The sequence below is a fragment of the Artibeus jamaicensis genome, unplaced genomic scaffold (genome assembly GCF_021234435.1).
Source record: "Artibeus jamaicensis isolate MK-2021 breed Jamaican fruit bat unplaced genomic scaffold, CSHL_Jam_final scaffold_804, whole genome shotgun sequence".
Taxonomy (NCBI): Eukaryota; Metazoa; Chordata; class Mammalia; order Chiroptera; family Phyllostomidae; genus Artibeus; species Artibeus jamaicensis.
The window spans coordinates 1,817,701-1,828,660 of NW_026522055.1; the positions used below are offsets into that span (position 1 = coordinate 1,817,701).

A 10,960-nucleotide genomic window follows, 5' to 3' on the forward strand; every position below is an offset into this window, starting at 1 on the left:
CCTCCTTCTCTCTCCCTCCCTCTCCCTTTCTCTCTCTCTCTCCACCTCAACCATTACAAGAAAAAATGCCCTTGGGTTATTCTGTAAGAATCCCACCAACCACACCCTTCCCCCAACCCTACGCCCTGACTTTGAGGATGTTGTAGAAATGGCATCAGACCGTCTGTGACTCTTTGATATGAGGGTCTCTTTTCCCACCCGGCACCATATCCCTGAGATCAAGCTGTCACACGCATCTGTGTGTATTCCAGATTCTGTAAACACTAAAAAGATACTTTGTGCATGTATGCACCATCATTCACAAAAGCCTGCAAGTTATAGGTTGTGTTAATAATTTTATTCACAGGTGGGAAAACCGAGGGCAGAGCAGTGAAGTAACTTGTCCAAAGGCACACAGCAGGTAAATGGTAGAGCTGGGATTTGAACCCAGGCAGCCTGACTCCGGGGGGAGACAGAGAGAGAGAGAAACCACACTTGCTACTAATGAAACTTGATGGCTTAGTTTCCTTCTATATAACTAAAGACCTGCTGATTTCACTGATGGGCATATATTTAATAGGATTGAAAGCAGGGTCTTGAAAAGATTATTTGCACACCCAGGGTCACAGCAGCACTATGCCCAACAGCCAAAAGGTGTGAACAACCCAAGTGTCCAAAATGTGGCATATGGATGCGATGGACTGTTTGTTGTTCAGTGTTGAGAAAGAAGAAGGTTTCGTCACATGCTACAATATGGATAAACCTTGAGGACATGATGCAAAGCGAAAGAAGATAGCCACAAAAAGGTGAATACTGTATGATTCCACCTACATGTGCTGTTGTAAAATAGTCAGCCCTGGCTGGTGTGGATCCGTGGATTGCGTGCCAGCCTGTGAACCAAAGGGTCCTGCTGGTTTGATTCCCAGTCAGGGCACATGTCTGGGTTGCAGGCCAGGTCCCCAGTAGGGGGCGTATGAGAGGCATCCACACATTGATGTTTCTCCCTCCCTTTCCATCTCTCTAAAAATAAATAAACAAAACCTTTTTTTAAAGGTTTTATTTATTTATCTATAGAGGGGAAGGGAAGGGGAGAGGGAGAGAAATATCAATGTATGGTTGCCTCTCATGAGTCCCCTGCTGGGAACTGGCCTGCAACCCAGGCATATGCCCTGACTGGGAATCAAACTGCAATCCTTTGGTTCGCAGGCCTGCACTCAATCCACTGAGCTATGCCAGCCAGGGCTAAACAAAATCTTTAAAAAATAAAATAAAAGTAGTCAAATCCACAGGGATAGGAAATAGAATGGTGGGCACCAGGGGTGGGGAATGAGGAATGGGGATTTAATGTTGAACAGGGTACAGAGTTTTAATTCTGCAAGATGAAATAGTTCTGGAGGTCAGTCAGGCAACAATGTAAGCATGCTGAACACTGCTGAACGGCACACGCAAACAAATGGGCAGAAGGGTACATGCTCATGGTGTATGACTAGTTAGCACACTTAAAAATTCAGTGTGAAAAAAGACGCCCTGCTGGGTGAGTTGGTTGCAAAACCTGTGACACCTCATGGGGTCGGTTGCAGAAGCCGTCAATGACTAACTGTGGAAGCCGGTGATGGCTCTCGTAATCGTTATCACTGGAGGTGCATGACACAGCCCTCCCTGAAGCTTTCTCCAACTTCTTTCTTAAGGTGCATTGTTTAAAAAAAAAAGCTATTAAAAAAACCAGCACGAGTGTCTGATTGTGACATTGAGCAATTTCATCACTCTCTGCCTACTCCCTCGGGCCTATGTTTGGGCAGAGTGATTTCTGGATGATTTTTCCATAACCCAAGTCCAAATTACAGAGCATGGTTGGATATTTCATTTCACTGTCTTTGAAACCACCCCACCAGACTGTGCTGTTATTCTTGCCATTTCACAGACAACAATGTTAACATTAGGACCCAGTGCTTTGGCCTTGTTAAACAGTTAATTAATTTACTTTTTTAGAGAGGGTAAGTGAGGGAGGAAGAGAAGAAGAGAAACATCCACGTGTGGTTGCCTCTCGCGTGGGGACCTGGCCTGCAAGCCAGGCATGTTTCCTGAGTGGGAATCGAACCAGTAACCCTTTGGTTCACAGGCTGATGCTTGATCCACTGGACCACACACCAGCCAAGGCACGTTGGCTTTTGATAGCTGTATGCCTATAGATGTCTGCTCCGTTATGTCTTTCTAGTGTACACACAAGAAATGTCAACATTGGTTTATTTTTTAATTTTTAAAAAATGTATTGATTTGAGAGAGAGGAAGAGAGGGAGGGAGGGAGAGAGACAGAAAGAGATTGATTTGTTGTTCCATCTATTCCTTGGTTGATTCTTGTATGTGCCCTGACCAGGGATTGAACCTGCAACCTTGATGTATTGGGACGACATGCAAACCAACTGAGCTACCCGGCCAGGGCCAACACTGGTTTATTTTTAATGAGAGACAAAGACAGACATTTGAGAATGGAGCCCGGTTCTCGTCTTCACTTCACCTGGTAGGGTCCTGACACAGGCTCCAAATTCCCTCGACATTTTCACCCCCCCACCCCCGCCCTGGCTAGTTCAAGTTCACAGGAGTTAAGACTCAGTTCAAGCTGCTCCTGGTTGTTTTGTTGACCCCTCACTTCTCATCACAACCGTTTCTAGGGGTTTCACTCTGAGTCCTTAGGTCTGTAACTTACACTTTCTGGCTCTCTCTCTTTAAAAAAATTGTAAAAACTTTTTTTCACTTACAGTTTGCATTCAATGTTAGTCTCAGGTGTACAGCGTAGTGGTCAGACAATCATATGATTTACAAAGTGTTCCCCTTGATATTCCAGTGCCCAACGGCTGACGACGGCGTGTATTTCTGTCCAATGTTGTTGGCTCCAAATGCATCTCTCAGCCACCCGGCGCTGCCCCTCCTTGCTTCCTTCCTGCGTTAGAGACTGAAGTGCTTCTCAGGGTCCCAGGTCCCTTCCACAATCCCCCTAACTGCGCCCCCCCCCACGCACCCCTCACCCTGTCAGTGTTATACCCATCCCCCAGCCGGGTCTGCGACTGTGTGTGTGAGTGTGTGAGGATGCGTATGAGTGTGAGACTATCTGAGTGTGTGTGAGCATGCTGTCAGAGCGCATATGTGAGTGCTGTGTGCTTTTGCGTGAGTGTGCATCTGTGTGTAAGAGTGTGAACACGGGCGACGAGAAACCCACCTTCAGCCACACGGTCAGAGACCAAATTCTGGCCTGGCCAGTGACCCCGCTTCTAGCAAGCAGCTGCCCCTCCCTCCCTCCCTCTTCTCCAAATGCATTCGTTGATTTATATTTCTTGACAGAATTCCTCAGAGCGACGTGCCCCAGCCTGTGTTGCAGAAAAGACTCAGGCACAAGGGGTGGGCCCAAGAGGCTCTGCCCGATACCCTCTTCCCCTGCTGGGGGTGGGGACTCAGTCCAGGCTCACCCCCACCAACCACCCTGTCCCTCCGCCCCCCAGTCCTCCCTTTGTGAGAATCCCCGCTGCTGCCAGGTTTAAAGCTACCACAAGAGTTCACAGAGGCATTTTGATGAGGATGGTGAGGGGTGCAAGGGGCTGGAGTGTCTTCCCACTCTTGAGGGCAACGACCCAGTGTTTTCATCCTCCCTTGCACACTCCACAGCGAGCCCTTCTCGGCCTAACCTCTGCTGCCGGGAGCTGCAGAACCCGAGGCCCTTCCTTGCCTGAAACCAGTCCCCGCCCCTCGCCGCTGAGTGGAGGAGAAATGAGGGGCGGAGCAGGCAAAAACCAATAGGGAGCAGAGAGGCCTTTGCAGTGGCCCAGCAGGGGGCGCCGGCCTCACATTCTGGAATTCTCTTCCGGCCACCACCTCCCGGGCTGTCTCCCACGCTGCTTCTCCTCTGTGATCTCAGCTACCTGCCCAGAGAGGCCTCTCCTGATCAGCCAATGAAACCGCTCCCAAGCACTATCTTCATAATATTTAATGCACCCTCCCCCCCAAATATTAAACACGTATTTATATGTGTTGCCTTTCTGTTTCTCTAGAAAGGAAAACAGGCACGTGAAAACAGACTTTCTATGACTTGTTCAATGGTGTCGTCTGGGAACTGAGGACAGTGCTCATAGTAGGTGCTCAATAAGTATTTGTTGAATGAATGAATGAATGAATGATTGTCTAGGGGTGAGAGGAGAACAGCTTAGGGTAAGCTGGTGGCAATGAAGATGGGGAACTCAGCCACTGAGAATTTCGCCAGGCACATGTCTGATGTCCCTCCCAACACTCTTATCATGAACATTTTCAAGCATCTGGTACAGTTAAGAGAAATATACCGGCAGCCCTGGCCGGTATGGCTCAGTGGATTGAGCATGAGCCTGCAAACCCAAGCGTTGCTGGTTAGATTACCAGTCAGGGCACACATCCTGGGTTGTGAGCCAGATCCCCAGTAGGGGGCGCACGAGAGGCAACCACACATTGATGTTTCTCTCCCTCTCCTCCTTCCTTTCTTCTCTCTCTGAAAATAAATAACTAAAAGCTAAAAAGAAGGAAATATAGAGCAAATACTCATGTACCCACTACTTAAATTCCACCATTAATATTTTACTATACTTGCTTAATCCCATGTCTGTTGACCTTGTATCTTATTATTTTTTTTTAATTTTTCTTTTCATCTTCATCCGGGGATCTGTTTTTAATGATTGTAGAGAGAGGAAGGGAGGAGGAGGAAGAGGAGGAGGAGAGAGAGACAGGGAAAGAGAAACATCAATGTGACAGAGAAACACTGATCAGTTGCCTTACATCCATGCCCTCAACCTGAGATTGAACCCACAACTTTTTGTTGTATGGGGCCACACTCCAACCGACTTAGCCAGGGCCAGGGCCATCCATTTTAATTTTGACACATTTCCTTAAAAGTCACAGACATTGGTACACTTTGTCCTAAACTCTCAAACACATGTCACTTATTACAATTCAGTTTTTTTTGTTTATTTTTTAGGTGAAATTCACATGCAGTGAAATCCACAAAACTTAAAGCTTCCTTTTCAGTGAGGTTTGACAACCGTACACCCCTCCGCACCCTGAATCCCATCAGTGTGGAGGACATTTGCCATTAACCCAGGAAGTTCCCTCCTGCCAAGTCCCCATCGGTCCCCACCCCAACCTGAGGCAAGAGGGATTCCACTTTCTTCCCACCATAGACTACTTTTGTTTGCCTTGGAATGTCCCATTAAGTGGAGACAAAAGGCTTCTTTCTTTCGTCTGAGGTTCGCTCAGGGAGTAGCGATTTGTTCCTTTCGACTGCTGAGGAATATCCATTATTTGAACACAGCACAGCTTGTTCATCCTTTCTCCTGTCGATTAACACCTGGGGCTACTACAAATAAAGCTTCCACCAACAAATGTTTGAGTAAAAGTCTGGGTGGGAACCTGTGCTGGCGAGTTTCCTTCGGACAAATGCCTCCAAGTGAGGTTGTTGGGCGTAGAGTAGATTCTGTTCAGTGTTACAAGAAAGTGTCAAACCTTTTCCCAAAGTTGTTACACCATAGTAGGCTCCCCGCATCTCTGGAGGGGAATTCTGAGTGTTCTCCATCTCTGCTTCCTTTTGGAGTTTGGGCATTCAGCCATTGATTGCATGGTTTTAAGCTGCATTTCTCTCACGCCTAATGATAATGAACAACTTTTCATGTACTTATTGGACATCTGTATATTTTCCCTTGTAAAGCAGACCTATGTATAACTTCTTCTTCGAGAGTAAAGGGGTCCTGAGATATTCTTATTGCCTTCATCTAACTTTCACAGGAGAACAACCTTCTCAGGTGTATTAGTTTCCTACGGCGGCTGTAACAAAGACTACAAACTGAGTGGCTGAAAACGGCACACATTTATCTTGTCACAGCGCTGCAGGCCAGATGTCCACAGTCAAGGTGGCGGCAGGGCTGTGCTCCCTCTGAGGCTTTTTCCTTTCCTCTTCCAGCTCCTCGTGGTGGCCCTCAATCCTTGACCACTGGAGAGAAAGAGAGAGAGAGAGAGAGAAGAGAAAAGAAGGGAAGAAAACATTGATCAGATGCCTCTTTGTATACGCCCTGACCAGGAATCGAACCCAAAACCCAGGTATGTGCCCTGACCGGGAATCGAACCTGCAACCAGCGTTTTGGTGTGTGGAATGATGCTCCAAGCAACTGAGCCACGTGGCCAGGGTGGTCTTCCCTGTTCTTTTATCTAAAGACACTGGTCTTGTTGGATTCAAGGTCCACCCTGCTGCAGTGTCACCTCCTTGCAGAACTGCATTTCCAAGTAAGGTCACATTCTGAGTTCCGGGGGATTAGGACCTCATCATACTTCTTTTGGGGGACGCAATTTAACCCGCTCTCTGAATTACCCCCTGGGCTCCATCTGGAAAACAGTGATGCCTCCTGCAAGCGTTAGAACATTTCTCAGCACCAGCTCTGGGGCAGGTACTGGGCATGAGGTGGAATTGTCATCTCGGCGTTACAGGTAAGGCTCCTGACCCTTCCATGGGTACAGAGGTGAAGTAGCTCGTGCACAACTGGCCTGGGAACAAAGGCTGCGAAACTCCAAACCTCACGCCACGCCCACGGCTTTCCCAGGGCGGTTCTTACAGGGGCCTCAAGGTGGCGCCAGAGAGCAAACGACGGATTCCAGCACCTGGCGTTTAAAATTCCCTTCTTTGGGGCTCCTGTCAAAGTTGTAAGCGTGCACGAACAACTAGGGTATTTTGCTAAAATGCAACTCCTCATTCAGTTGGTCTCAGGGGGAGCTAAGAATGTTCGTTCCTAACAAGTTCCCTGGGAATGTACGAGAGATGGGGCCCAAAGGCTCTCTTCTAATATTCCTGATGATCACAGAAGCAACTCGCAGGCCCAGTGCCCTGGCCCTTCCGCCCTTTAATGCTCACGGTTGTCCTGCGAGGTGGCTCCATCCACAGAGCAGGAAATAGATGCAGATCTGAATCCAGCCAGTCGCTGCATGCGACACTTCTGTGGTACGGGATGGGCACTGTCCGTGGGGGCCCCACAGCCAGGGTCTGGGGTGGGGAGAGAAGTGGGGGGATCTGGAAGTTGGGGGGAGGAGGTAGAGGGTCAGCAAAAAACACTCCTCCACCTTGGACTGCCCCTTCCCCCGCAGTTCTCACCACGGAATTCTCTCTCTCCGTATACTTGTACATGTATCTCTATCTTTCTAATTTTAGTCCGTCTTCCATCTTTCTAAGTTTTTCTTCAGAGCCTTTCTCTAGGATTCTGCTTCAGCCTCTTTTTTTTATTTTTTTAAATCTTTTTTTTTTAATTTTTTAAATTTATTTATCTTTAGAGGGGAAGGGAAGGAGAGAGAGAGAGAAACATCAATGTATGGTTGCCTTTCATGCGTCCCCTGCTGGGAATTGGCCTGCAGGGGACTGGCCTGCAACCCAGGATTGTGCCCTGACTGGGAATCGAACCGTGATTGTCTGGTTCACAGGCCTGCGCTCAATCCACTGAGCTACACCAGCCAGGGCTCAGCCTCTTTTTTAAAGTTCCCCAAACTGCAGGCTCTCTCTCTGTCTGTCTTTCTCCCTCTTTCAATCTGAGTTCTCCTTTCAATAGTTTCTAGTCTTTTTTTAATGCTCTCAGGCTCTTCCCCTCCTTGTCTGCCTCCCTCTCCCTCGCTGTGGCCCTCCGTCCCCAAGTGCGATTTTTTGTTGGCTCGGGGGTGTTGTGGTTTCAGAAATGGAGCCGGATACCCCCAACCTCGCTGCCCCTCGGCCTGCTGACTTGGGAACCTCCTTCCTGAGGTTTCTGTCAGAACCTGGAGTGGCAGACACAGTGAGGTGTCTGGCACTCAATAAATGGGAGCTGTCGTCATTGTTACTATGATTGCTAACAAAAGATAAACCCACAGCCAGCCTCTCTGCAGCCGGCAATTCGATACTTATCTGGTGTGTGGAACGCATGTGGAAAATATTCCCACTAACAAAACTGAGGCCACTCCCTGACCTCGGTTGCTAGCCAGGATCAACCACCCCAACAGCGAGGACGCGGGGTGGAGGACGCACCAGGGTTCCGGTGCGACCACACCCCATGGGCCACACCCCAGGGCGCTTCTCGCGCTTTGTCGTGGTGTCCCAGAGATCTCGAGCCAATTCTGTGCACTCCAGCGGGGCATGGAATCCAGCCAGAAGCAGCCACAATTCGGTTAGATGAAGTGGTAATTCACTAAATCAGGGGTATAAAATAGTATCCGAAGGTGGCCACACCGAGTGCACCACGCCGAGCGCGCATGCACGGTGCTCTCTCGGTTTTCCTAACCCCGCAGGGGGCTCACCCCCAGGACACAGTCCTTGCGAGGTGTGGCGGTTTTACAAGCTTCTTTTTACTCTTTTTATACCTTAGGGGCAGAGGCTGAGGAGCATATGCATCTTTATCATCACTGGTGTGTACAGAATCCCTTTTCACTTTACTCCCCCTTCCTCCCTTTCACAAAATGGGCAGTGCGGTTCTTATGGGCCTGTAATTTTCATTGAAGTCATTGGCATTAGATCAGGTATCTCTTACGTTATGTCGATTTTCAAACACCGCTGTGTTTTTTTTTTTTAAAGATTTTATTTATTTATCTTTAGAGGGGAAGGGAAGGAGAGAGGGAGAGAAACATCAATGTGTGCTTGCCTTTCCTGCGTCCCCTGCTGGGAATCGGCCTGCAGGGAACTGGCCTGCAACCCAGGCATGTGCGCTGACTGCGAATCAAACCACGACTGTCTGGTTCGCAGGCCCGCGCTCAATCCACTGAGCTACACCAGCCAGGGCAACACCGCTGTGTTTTTAAGGCCCGTCAACTTTTCTGTGTGCATGCGTCTGCCCTGGTGTATCCAAGGCCACGGTGCCGCCCACACATTTATCAGACAGTCCCCCCTCCCCTTCCCCCATGAGACGTGCAGGCTGCCGGCTCCCAGCCACCACAGAGAACACTGCCAGGCACATGCTTGCACATGTTTCCTTGTGGGTGTGTAGGTATTCCTCTGGGACGTGTTGCCAGGAGAGCAATTGTTGAATCAGAGGCCGAGTCATCACGTAATTCCGTGAAATCGGGCCAGATTTTTCCTCAGAACTGCAGGCACCACCTGAGTGTTCTAACATCTGTTCATCTCTGACCTCGCCTGACCCTCTCCCAGCACAGTTGCCTTTTCCCCAGGCTCAGGGGTGCAAAGGGGCATCTCTTTGTTTCTATCTACTTTGCCCTGATAACCCATGAGTGTGAACATCTCACGCAAACGCTAGCTCTCGAAGTTCTGTTTCTGCAAATTGCTGGTGCCCATCCTCGACCCACTTTTCTTCTGATTAATTCTGAAACATAATTTAATTTTTTAACCTTCACCCAAAGATACATTGTTACTGATTTTTGTTACTGATTTTTAGAGAGAGAGAGAGAGATCGGTTGCCTCCTTCATGTGCCCGGATGAGGGATTGAACCTGCAACACTCTGGTGTAGGTTCTGGTTGGTTGGGCGATGCTCCAGCAAACTGAGCCACCTGGCCAGGGCGATGCGTCTTGCATCCTACAGGTTCTAGTCCTTTGTCCATGTCTCACATTACAAATAGCTCCTCCAGTTCTGACAAATGCCTGTTAATGGTCCCTTCTACCCTCTAACTCTGTCTCTTAATTTTGACGTAATCAAATCAAACCATGTTTCATCCTAGGATCAGGGCTTTTGAAGTTTTACAAGTCATTCCTTGTCACAGAGATCCAGAGATGTCCTCCCCGATTTTCTGCGATTAACTTTCACCTCTTGGTCTTTAAGACGCATGGAGTCTTATCTTCATAGGTGCTGTTACAGAGGAATCTAGGTTTATTTCTTTATTTTGCACGTTTATTTTGTTTTTTAAACTTTATTTGTCTTTTCCCCATGTTTGAACTTATTTTTCGGCTGTGGCTGACATTCAGTATTATTTTATATTGGTTTCAGGTGTACAGCAGAGCGGTCAGGCATTTAAATAATTTACAAAGTGTTCCCCTCAGTAAGTCTAGTACCCACCTGGCACTGGGCATGATTATTACAGTGCTGTTGACTATATTCCCCAGGCTTATTTTCCTCTGCACAGTGAGACAGTTTCCCCCGCACCACTTACTAAGCAGACTGCCTTCCTCCTCTTCATTTGGGTTTCTACTTTATCAGACTTCATATATTGTAGATACCATTACATTGAGTTCTCACGGACCTCTTTCTGAGCTCCTTCTTCGATCAGTTGTTTGCCTTTGCATTCACACCACACTTTTTTTTTTTCCCCAACTACGTGACTCGTGTTTTGTCGTATGTCTTAACATCTTGTAGGGCAAGAAGCTTATTCTCTTGCCACTTACATCACCAGGCAGGAAACACATCCATCCTCCCTACGCTTGGTGGAGACGGCATCCGGGTTCCCCATCCCCTCCTGTTTCTCTGGAGGTGGCCTCCGGTACTGGAAGAGACACAGACGCGGAGACGCTGTCAAACCTACCCTGGAAAACTGGCTCAATCTCGTGGCTCCACTTTGAGTTTCTCAAGATGTCATTTTCCCCGATCTTGGTCCGTCTCAGCGTGTGGAAAGCCGGAGACAGTGGCCCAGGTCCTGGAGGATTTGTCCCTGTTTCAAGCCCAGATATCGGGAGTCCATGCTGGGAGTAGGTACGTAAGCAAGCCAGCAATTAAAAAAATATTTAAAAAACGTGGGCTTCTTCTTACTGCTTGTGGTTCCATCTTTATTCTGTACCTTACATCCTCAGGAAAAACCACCTCTGGGCACCCACGTCCCAGGTGAAAAGGAGGGGAGGTCCCCAAACACATGCCCTCTCTCTTTTCTCAGCAAAGCAAACACTTCCCAGGGAAACCCAGCCACTAGGTTTCAGCTTGTATCTCTCTGCTTAGAATCAGGTCACATGGCCACCCACAGGCAGGGTGACTATCTTTAACTGGGGTCACGTGCCACCCTGAGTAATAGTTGGCCTCAGAGGGCAATGCA

The 10,960-nt window shown here is 48.4% G+C and overlaps 1 long non-coding RNA gene across 1 annotated transcript; it reads left to right on the forward strand.

Moving 5' to 3' along the window:
* The first annotated feature begins 5,953 nt into the window (after positions 1-5,953).
* LOC128626608 (uncharacterized) lies at positions 5,954-10,601 on the forward strand. Its single transcript, XR_008390576.1, has 3 exons — positions 5,954-6,084; positions 8,361-8,400; positions 10,331-10,601. It is a non-coding gene; the product is annotated as an uncharacterized LOC128626608 (long non-coding RNA).
* The last annotated feature ends 359 nt before the right edge of the window (positions 10,602-10,960 follow it).